Raw genomic sequence first — 11,392 nt, forward strand, 5'->3', positions numbered from 1 at the left:
AGCGGGTAGGGCATTTGCCTTGCACCCGGCCTACCCAGGTTCCATTCCCAGCATTCCGTATGCTCCCCCAAACACTGCCCGGAGTAATTCCTGAGTGCACAGCCAGGAGTAAACCCTGTGCATTGCCGGGTGTGACCCAAAAAGCATAAAATTAAAAAAATAACAATAGCACTGTAGCACTTTAGCACTGTCGTCCCATTGTTCATTGATTTGCTCAAGCGGGCACCAGTAATGTCTTCATTGTGAGACTTGTTGTTACTGTTTTTGGCATATTGAATATGCCATGGGTAGCATGCCAGGCTCTGCTGTGTGGGTGGGATACTCCTGGTAGCTTGCCAGGCTCTCCAAGAGAGATGGAGGAATTGAACCTGGGTTGGCCGAGTACAAGGAAAACACACTACATGCTGTGCTCTCGCTCCAGTCCAGGTTTTCATGTCTATCTCCGAAATCTATATGTTCAAGTTATATAGTATTTTGATCTTCTCATTGGGAGAGGAGGCCAATGAGAAGATTAAAGATAAAAATAAAAAATTAAAAAAATAAATAAATAAAGATTACCAAAATACTCCTTGAAACAGTAAACTTGCACAGTAAAGTGGCAGGCTACAAAATCAAATTCAAAGCTCTGTGACATTTCTTTGTGTAAACAATGAAATAGAGAATTTTTCCCACTTTATTTAGACACCATGATTTACAAAGTTGTTCATGATGCATTTGTTATTTTATATTGCTTGTTACCATGAATTGGCTAATGAAATTATCAAAAAAACACTTCAGTAAAAGAAAATTTGTGAAAATTGTTGTAAAAGAATTTTTAAAAATCCCATTCACAATTGCATCTCAGAATTAGTACTTGCAATAAACTTAATTAAAAAGGTGAAAGTATTATACAAAGGAAACTATAAGTCACTACTAAATGAAATATAAAAAGACACAAAAAATGAAAAAAGTCCTCTCTTTATGAACTAAATGTATTAATTGTCAAAATTACAATTGTACAGTCAATGGAGTTCCTATAAAAATCATACCTGACATTTTTAGAGTTATAGACCAAATGCTGTAAACATTTATATGGAGTGAAAAAGAAAGAAACCCTCCCGAGCCTCCCAAAATAGGGATTATTCTTGGGGGAAAAGATAGGGGTATTTTTAGAGGCAGATCCCCAGGGACTGTTGTGGGGTGTCAATCCATAGACCACTAGAGCCGAATTAAGAATTTGGCATTGTGTTTATTGACGGCAGCTGGCGTGCTGTCTGCCTAAGCAGGAGCAGTAAAGCCCACACACCCAAAATGCCAAAGAACAGTTCCAGTGACTTTCCTCCTTCTACAACCAGACTTGGGGATTTCACAACCCCTCCCCTCTGCAAATTGTCATAAACATTTTTAGACTTGTGTGAGATTCTTGTAGCATGGATAGCTGTGACTGGGGGCGAACATTTTGTTCCTCCCTTTCAGTCTCCTTTTTATAGGACAGATAATCTTTTTGTAAAATAGATTCATTGTTATGAAGTTATTTTTAAAATCATAACCACCAAATCCATTAGACCTGTTCAACCAATACTAAACAGTTCTGTTTTTGCAGTATATTTGAAGTCTTAATCATCTTCTCCTTCATCAGTTGTTTCTTTCTTCCTCTTTTCACCTTTCTGGCTTTTTTTCTTCTCTTCATTTTCATCTTCTTCATCCTAAAACTCTTCTTCCTCACCATCCTCCTCTTCTTCCTCCCACTCAGCTTCTCCCTCCTCTTGGCCTTCAGCATCCACCTCAGTATCTGAAACAGGAGCGTCTCCATCCTCTCAGTCATAACCATCCAGGTAAGTCAGACACCTCAGCTTTTTCAAAGGTTCCAAGGTGCTGATATCTTTCGGGAAAGTTTATTTCCACTTAAGATATTTTCTGCTGACATATACAGATCTCCAGACTATTTTTCACTGAGTTCACACACTTTTCAATTTAGGTAGTTTGGGGAGATTCAAAACTGAAATCGAGCATACATTAATTAAACTAAGTAAATCTAAATTCAAAAACTCATCCTTTAAGCCCTCAATTTTCCCATCATTTGATTTGCGATTGTCCAGGACAAGTTCTGGAATGGCATGGCAGGAGTCTGGTTCCTCAACTCCAGGTGGATCCTTCTCTTCATACCTTTGCTTCACTCCTATCACCCCTCTCCAAGCAGCTTTTCAAGGCAGGGGGTGGAGGAGGGCGAGGCTGCCAGGCTTGTAGTGGGGACCAGCTGCAGGGGATCCCGAGTCTGCATGTGGGACAGTGGCAGCACAGTGCCTCATGGGTGCCCAACTCAGAGCCAAAATACAGAAGGAAGAGAGAGAAACCATCCAAGGGAAAGCAGTAGATGTCTTCAACAAGTGGTTTTGGAAAAATTGGTCAGCCACATAAAAATTATCTCACACCATGCTCAAAGGTAAATTCAAAATAGACTGAAGCTCTTGATATCAGACTTCATCCATAAATTATATTGAAGTCAAAAGAGAATCTCTAATGACACTGAATCTAGAGTTACGGTCAAGGACTCAATATTATTTTCTAAGGAAATAGAAGCAAATGTAAACAAATTGAATTACATCAAATTAAGAGACTTCTGTACTGCAAAGAAATGATTGATCATAATAGAAGGACAAGCAATAGATTAGGAGAAAATATTTTAACTCCCACTCATTTGATAAAGGGTTAACGTACAAGGCATAGAAATAATTTGCAAAACTTAAAATCAGAAAATAAAACCCCACCCCATAAAAAATGGGGGAGAAGAAATGAACAGACACTTCCATAAAGAAAGCATACAAATGGCTATGAAGTGCATAAAAAATACTCGTGATCATTTATCATCAGGTAAATGCAAATTAAAACAAGAATGAGATATCACCTCACAAAAGTGAAATTGCTATACATTCAAAGAATAACAATTAAAAATCTAGTTTTGGCTTGGATGTAGGAAAAAAAGAATTTTCATTTACCATTTGTTGGACTGTCAATTGGTTTAACCTCTTTAGAAAACAATGTGGATACTTCTCAAAAAAACAAATTGAGCTTCATATTGTTAGGGTATGTTCTGGATCTCCGACCGCTGACAAGTACCACGCAGGAATGCAATCAGCAAGCAGGTAGTTTATTAAGCTGGCTAGCCAGGGTCGTGCACATGCACACAGCGACACGCAGGTCCCATGTTCGAGGCAAGGCCCCAACCCAGGGCGCAGGGGTTACTTATGTAGGCCCATGTCCGCCATTACGGTGAAAGCGCAAAAGCCTGTGCATTCCCTAGTCAATAAGTTCATAATTCTACATGCCTCTCCCTCCAATTCCACTAGGCCCATCTGCTTGTCCAGCCTATAGATTTACAGGGCACAATTGCAAAGCACCTGCTTGGGCCGAGGGCTGAGCCCGGGCTGGGAGGCTATTTGTTTAGATTATACCCTTATATAGTTGTGGCTCAGGAGCCTGCACTTTCCTCTTGGAGCAAGCAGATAGCAGAGGTCTGAGTGGAAAATATACGGTTTTCATTGGCTTTGGCCCTGCCCAGGGCAGTCCTGCCCTAACAATATAAACCAGGATTTCAGTTCCTGGCATCTACCCGAAGTGCTGCAACACTATTTTGAAAAGATATTTGTGCTCCCATGTTCACTGGTACACCATTTAAGATAACCCAAATCTGAAAAGAACCCAGGAACAGTGACTGGATAAAGAAACTATGATACATTATGCAATGTAATACTGATGTAGGCAGGTAGATAGGTAAAGGCCCTTGGCAATGAAACAGATTAACAAAGTCTCTGGGAAGGAGAATCCTGAGACTGACCCACCTTGTGGATACAGAAAACAGACCTGATAAGACTTTCAGCAGACCCTGAGGAGGTTGGACCCTGTGTAAAACACAAAAATAAAAGAAAGGGGCGGCGAGGCAAGGGACGGAACGGAGATGGTTGGTCTCACTTGCAGTTTATTCCAATCTTCCCTCTATACACTCTCCTCTGGAACTCTCTCTCCATTCTCCTCTGATTCTCCTCCTGCTTCTTTCTCCCCCATCCTACTTCATTCTCTCTCTCTCTGCCTCTTTCCCGGCTCTCGGTCTCTCTCTCTCTCTGATCTGTGGATCTGGCCCCCGTGGATCTGGCCCCCCAACCCACTCTTACAGCCTAGTTAAATCTCCACAGCATGAGGTGGTTGGGGCATACACATAGGTGTGGTCAGCAATAGGGTAAGGTTCTTTTCCCTCAGGGGATGCTTCTCCTAGGACTTAATTCTCTTTCAGCAGGAGGATCCACCCAAGGTCAGAGTCCCATGAATGTGTTTCTCTTCTCCTCAGCCAGCAAACATATAAGAATTCATAATATTAATAATTTTGTATGGACACAATAAGAGATGCATTAAAGCTTATAGAATTGCTCTCCTGGGGCCATCTCAATCTCAGACTACAGTGTTCAGGCCAGATCAGTCTTTCCTATCCCTGGCAGGGTCCCAGTCTCATAATTACTATTGGATCATGACAGCATTTGTCTATGATCAAGCTCTTAACTTATAGTTAAGAATTAGGCACTTTGGCCAGGCCCATCTCGAAGCCAGGGTAGCACATAACTCACCGCTTGCCCTGGATCCTTCCCGTCCCACGTCGGGGACCCTACTTTGGGGTGCTAGGAACTGAGGGCAACTGAGGCTTAAGTGGAGAAAGCAGATGCCCGGGAGGGAATAATATTCGAGGCCAATTAAGTCCCAAGTTACAAAAACATGATATTGTCTTCTTGTGTCTATACAAAAAAGACATAGCTTTAAAGTAAATTATTCAAAAGGCATAAAGAGGAGAGAAAGGCAATGTTATAATATTCAGTGTCCTAGGAAGTTCTGACCTTACAAATTAGCAGTCATATTAAGGGAAGAGCAGATAAACTGGTAGAAGTGGTTACAGATAAACAAAGGAATGGGAGTGACTCGGGAGCACTTTGATGGGCGTGACTGATATACCTAAGCTCCTAGTGGCAAGGGGAGAAAGGACAAACCAATGATATCCAACAGGACCCCTCCCCATGAAGTTCCTCAAATTCCCTCAACCTCTCCCTTAATCTGGTTAAAATGTGATCCAGCCTAAAGAAGACCATCACCACTCCCAACCTCCCTGGTAACCTTCTTAGCAAGGGACTTTTACCTGGGAAGAAGCCCCACGTGGGGGCATGTTGAAGAGACCCTATAAAAGACACCGTGAACAAAGGAAGTGCGAGCATATGCTGCCTGAGTCCATGTGCTGCTTGTGCCCACGTGGCCGAGCACATGTGGTCGTCCGCATCTCTCCCCTTGAGATGTGTACTTGCATGCTTTCGTGTCCAGTGCTAGGATGTGTGTAGGGCTTCCTCCACCCTTGGAGAAGCCCGAGTTCTCTCTTGAGCGCATTACTCCTACTGTTCTTCTTTTCCATTTGTCCTTTCCTCCTTCCCTCAAAATAAAATCTGTTACTTCACTGCTTATCTACTCCTGAAATTCTTTTCTGCGAGCGAAGACAAGAAACCAGTAACTCTGGGTCCCGGGTGGTAGAGGCGACTGGGGAGAAAGTGACCGTCTTTCTCCTCCCTCCTTCACGGAAGTCACCCGTGGGGCCCACCAACATCAATACCAGTAACCTAAAAGAAAAAAATAAAATCAAGCAGCTTAGCACTACATGGATGACTCTGGACCACATCATTCTGAGTGAAGTTAATCGGGAGAGGCATAATACAAAATGATCTCTCTAATATGTGGCATAGAAGAAACAAAGTAAGGGAGTAACAAATGCCAAAAGGAACAAAATTTGAGAAACAGTCTATAGAACTGTGAGTTGGGGGGAAACTAAAGCAGTAGTGGAGGAGGAAGCAAACGCTTGTGGAAGATGTGGTGTTGGAACATTATATGCTATAAAACCCATCGTTAACAACATAGTAAATTACAATGCCTACAATAAAAACACAAATAAAACAAAATAAAAACAAACATTAGGTATGAGTTCCTCAGGGGTATTGCTTGTGGAAGTGCTATAAATTGTGTCATTAGACCTGGAGAGACAGTATAGCAGTCATGATGCTTGCCTTGTAAGTGGCCAACCTGGGTTCAATCTCCTGAGTCCTACATGGTTCCACAGCTCCTCCAGGAGTGATTACTGAGTACAAAGTGAGGAGTTAGTCCTAAATTCAGCCAAATGTGAACGACAAAGCAAAACAATGCAAAACAAAATAATGTAAATGTTGTCACTTCTTTCTATTGCCTCCATGGTACCTCTCAATCCAGTTTGCTTATCTTTGTCCAAAATGCTGGGAATGCCATCTCCTTGTGGCTGGCAGTATCACGGTTAGTTCTGAGCTGTCCTGGAGCAAGGGCTGAGGGAACAAGGGGCTCAGCCTCTCTTGTTGGCCATCTTTTCCAATCAATTTCCATGCTGAACCTGGAATCCTCTAGAAAATGAAACTGGTTTAGAAGATGAAGACAATGAACTCCTAACAACCTTCTGAAATTGGGGGCAAGTATTTGTCAAAGTCACATGACATACGAGTATGTAACCAAGACTAAGTGCAAATTCTCTTGTAGCTAATAGAACCGTTTAAAATAACAGATTATCAAAACATGTCTCCTTGCCAGGATAAAGCCAGAGTGACAGTGACTCTTTAGGTGATCTCACATGGTAAGCTATCAGCAACAAGGTAGCTACTTCCCTGGCAACTTACACAGCAATGTGGTGACCCTCAAGACTCCTTCCTTATGCATGCTGCTATACTGCTGTGCATGTCCCAGTATTTGATCAAGCTGGTAAGCAACTATGTAACCACCTCCAATCAATCAAATTTAATGTGTTGTGTGAATATGCGTGCAGCCAGAGGTGCTGAGACAAGGAATGCAGAAGAAATGTATGTCATGGAGGGTCTAGGTTCTCTCTGACTCTGAGACAAAGGTAGAGAGCCCCATGATCTTCTTTTATTTATCATGGTACCCCTTAAAAGCACAATACAGTGACATCATCAAAGGCATCAAAAGAAGTTACAGGAAGAACATTGAGGCAGAAGAATATGCATTGTTTCCTTGCATCTGCAGGCCAGTAATTTTGGCCTCCAGAAAGAAGATACAAAACCAAAACAGAAAGCTTTCTTGGGCTATAAGCACTTGGATTTACATCCCAAAGACAAGACTGGGCTGCCACATGAAATCTACATTTCAATTACAAACTGGGCAGCACCTGAAACCTACATCTCAAAGACTAGGCTGGGCCAGAGCCTGCAATCTACAATGTCAAAGATCAGGCCTGGCTAGCACCTGAGATCTGCATGTCAAAGACCAGCCAGGTTTCTGTGAGAAAAGGAAAACTACCCCTTTCAATATACTGAAATTATTAATTGAAGGCAGTTTGAAGGGGGAAAATGTTCTTGTCTGTTGTATGGTACAATCTACATGGGCTTGCCCTGATAGCTCAGTCCAGCCCCAACATAATGCTTATTTTTTTATGTGAAAACCCTACTGCTCACAACATTTATTTGTAATTCCTAAAGCAGTATTTGTGGTACTCACATTCATTTGTAGACACATTTGGAACAATGACAAATTTAAGTAGCCTATGTGCACATCCCAGCTCCTTGACTGTAAATACCTATCATTTTCAGAACAACCAATGCTATGAGGGTTTTCTCTCTTTGGTAGCAATTTTTATCTTTAACTTTTTACTTCTTATCTAGTCACTGATTGACAGTACTGTTAATAACATCAGACATACAATGTTCCAACAGCACAGGCACAACAAAGCATTAATGTTCCTCTACTAATGTCTCAAGGTTCTCTTCCACTCTTCCACACAAAACTTCTTTCAAACTCTTATCATTGGCCATTTGTTTTCTCTTATTATATTTCTTTATATTTTATACATGAAATAAATTCAGTTTGTTGTGTGTGGATGGATGCATCAGTTTTGAGGCCCCTCAAGGTGGTGTTCAAGAACTACTCTAGATCTTTGTTCATGAAGAGATCATTGATATTTTATCATTTTATATGATAAAATGATGAAACAATTGGCCTCATTCCCCTGACACTGAAAGAGGCCCCAATATGGCAGCATTAAAGATGAACAAGGAGAGGCTGATAAAATCTCAGGGATGAACTAGACTGCCAAAACGAAGAAGGACTAAAATGACTGTCTGTACTTTCTTTCTTTTTTTTCTTTTTGGGTCACACCCGGCGATGCACAGGGGTTACTCCCAGCTTTGCACTCAGGAATTACTCCTGGTGGTGCTCAGGGGACCCTATGGGATGCTGGGAATCAAACCTGGGTTGGCCACGTGCAAGGCAAACACCCTACCCGCTATGCTATCGCTCCAGTCCCCCACTGTCTGTACTTTCAATGCACATATGCTGGCATCAGAAGCATCCATAAAGGACCTGATGGTGCAAGTGCAGAAGATCAAGTACAACATCATTGGTCTGACCAAGACAAGAAGGCATCGATCACACCATGCCATTTTCGACACTGGAGAAGAACTGTTCCTCGGAACATGTGACAGTAGAGGCGTCAGTGGTGTCGGTGTCCTTGTCAACACAAACTTGGCCAGGAGCATTGATTCATTCAAATGCCTAACAATCCAAATTAGATGATTACACTTGAATAGATGTGGCTCACTGCTGGCAGCTTCTATCTTTGTCATCTATGCACCAAACATCCAACTACGATGAAGAAAAAATTGAGAAGTTCTACATGGAGCTGAGAAGTTCTGTAAAGAAGACCACACCTTCTACAAGGTCACTGTTGGTGATTTCAATGCCAAGATAGGATGAAGAAGGTTGCGCGAAGAACTCCACATCGGGACCCATGGCCTAGAATCGAATGAACAGGGTGAGAGACAGTCTGAGTTCAAGTCGACCAAGACCATCCATGGTAACTCACAGTTCCAGAAGGCTGAATCTAAACATTGGACATGGGAGTCTCCCGGTGGACAGTTCCACAACGAAATTGACCACATCATATTCAATCAAAGGTTTTGCCTTACTGATGTCGCTGTTGTCCCAAAATTCCAAATGGAATCGGACCACCATCTCCTACAAGACCATCCTATTGTACAAGAAAGGATACATCAGCAACTATTATCCAATCTGCCTGTTGTCCATCGTCTACAAGTTGTTCACTCAAGTCATCCTGAGTTCAACAGGAAGAACACCAGGTGTAAGACAACCATGCAAGCAAGCTGGGTTCCGAAAAGGATTCAGCATGATCGACCATTTCCATATGGTGACCAAGGTCATTGAAGTTTTGCGAGACTTCAAGATGCCGTTCTGTCTAATGTTCATCGATTTAAAGAAGGCTTTTGATTCTGTTGAGACAGAAGTTGTCATCAAAGCCTTAGCCAAACAGGACATTCAAACAGTACATCAGGATCCTCTGTGAGCTGTTTTATGGATCCACCACCAGGATCTCACCATTCTACAAGGAAGTAATCATTGACCTAAAGTGAGAGGTTCGGCAGGGTGATACAATTTCACCTAAACTCTTCAGTGCCACCCTTGAGAATGCCATGCAACAACTAGAATGGGAAGGAATGAGAGTGAAGATAGATGGTTGGCAACTATACCACCTCTGCTTCACTGATGACACGTTCTAATAACACCAAACATTAGCCAAACAGCACAATGCTGGCCAACTTTGAATGCGAGTGTGGAAAAGTCAGACTGCAGATGAATCTCACCAAGACAATGTTCATGAGAAACGAACTAGTCCCTGATGTTTCATTTGCTCTTAATGAAACAAACATCTCCAAATGATGGGTCAAGAACTCAACATGAGGAATGATTTGGTGGCAGAACTGCACAGGAGGAAGAGAGCAGCGTGGAAGGCCTTCAAGAGTGTCAAAGAAGTGGTTAAGAGGACGAAAAACCTCTGGCTCTGGACACATCTTTTCAACTCTACCGTTCTTCCTGCCTCAGAGACCTGGGTTTTACGAAAACAGGACGAGAACACTATTTGGGTCTTTCAAAGAGGAATCGAAAGAGTTATGCTTGGAATATCACATTTCACTCAAGTGAGAGAAGAAATCTGGAGTTCCGACCTCTGTCAACAATCAAGAATTAAAGATGCTGCCTCGTTTGTCAAGGCATCTAAAATCAGATGGGCCCGACACATAATGCAATTTAGAGACGACCACTGGACTAGAGCTGTTACTGACTGAATTCTATGGGATGTCAAAAGACCACGTGGCCACCCACCTAGGAGATGGTCAGACTTCTTCGTCAAAACCCTGAATGAATGATTTGAGGCTCTTTGTGTTCCTAGAGTGAGCAGATACCATTGGGCTACACTAGCACAGGACAGGGATGAATGGAGACATTACTGGCGCCCACTCGAGCAAGTTGAAGATCAATGGGATGACAAGTGATACAAGTGATCATTTTATATTATTATGTATAGTATACCATTGGGCTGGAGTGATAGCACAGCGGTTGGGCGTTTGCCTTTCACCTGGCCAACCCGAGTTTGATTCCTCCGCCTCTCTCGGAGAGCCCGGCAAGCTACTGAGAGTATGCTGCCCACGCGGCAGAGCCTGGCAAGCTACCCATGCTATTGGATATGCTAAAAACAGTAACAATAAGTCTCTCAATGAGAGATGTTACTGGTTCCCACTTGAACAAATCGATGAGCAATGGGATGACAGTGACAGTATATCATTAATTATATATTATACTTTCCCTTTGACTAGCTTCACATCTTACACTCTTGATTGTATAATTTTATCTTTAAATATTTTAAATATAGTTTAGGTTACATGGTGGTGGTATGAACCTACTAATTATAATTTTGATTGCATGTTTATTGAGGTATCATAGTTTACAATCATATTCAAGTTGTTTTATAGTTCCAGTGTTACTATACCAAATCTTATACCAGCATGTCGAGACCTCTCCACCACTGAATAGTGTTAATGTTTATGGTTTTGATATATGCAGTTACCTACCCTACTACCATCAAAGTGCTCTAAACCTTGACCAATGTCCCTATGTTATTTCCAGTTCAATTCACCATCCATGCCCCATCCACTACTGCCTTCTATTTCTTGGCATTATTAATTTTGTAAGGGAGGGCAAAAATTTTGCTATCATTTTTGATACTGTTTATTATATATAATGTATCATATATATATTAAAGAAGAGTGAGATTATTTGGTATTTGTCCTTCTCCATCTGGCTTATTTTACTTAACATGATACTCTCCAATTCCAGTCAAGTTGCATCAAATTGCATGATTTTATCTTAACGCTACATAACATTCCATTGTTTATATATACCACAACTTATTTATCTATTCATCTTCTATTGGACATTGGGTTGTTTCCATATGCTGGACATTAAATTTTGGGAGGTTGTATAATTCTAAGAATTCATTCTTTCCTAG

The 11,392-nt window shown here is 41.7% G+C and overlaps 1 pseudogene; it reads right to left on the bottom strand.

The window, feature by feature from the left end:
- Positions 1 to 1,595: 1,595 nt before the first annotated feature.
- LOC129400828 (acidic leucine-rich nuclear phosphoprotein 32 family member B-like) lies at positions 1,596 to 2,143 on the bottom strand (annotated as a pseudogene).
- Between the last annotated feature and the right edge of the window lie 9,249 nt (positions 2,144 to 11,392).

The sequence above is a fragment of the Sorex araneus genome, chromosome 1 (genome assembly GCF_027595985.1).
Source record: "Sorex araneus isolate mSorAra2 chromosome 1, mSorAra2.pri, whole genome shotgun sequence".
NCBI classification, from domain to species: Eukaryota; Metazoa; Chordata; class Mammalia; order Eulipotyphla; family Soricidae; genus Sorex; species Sorex araneus.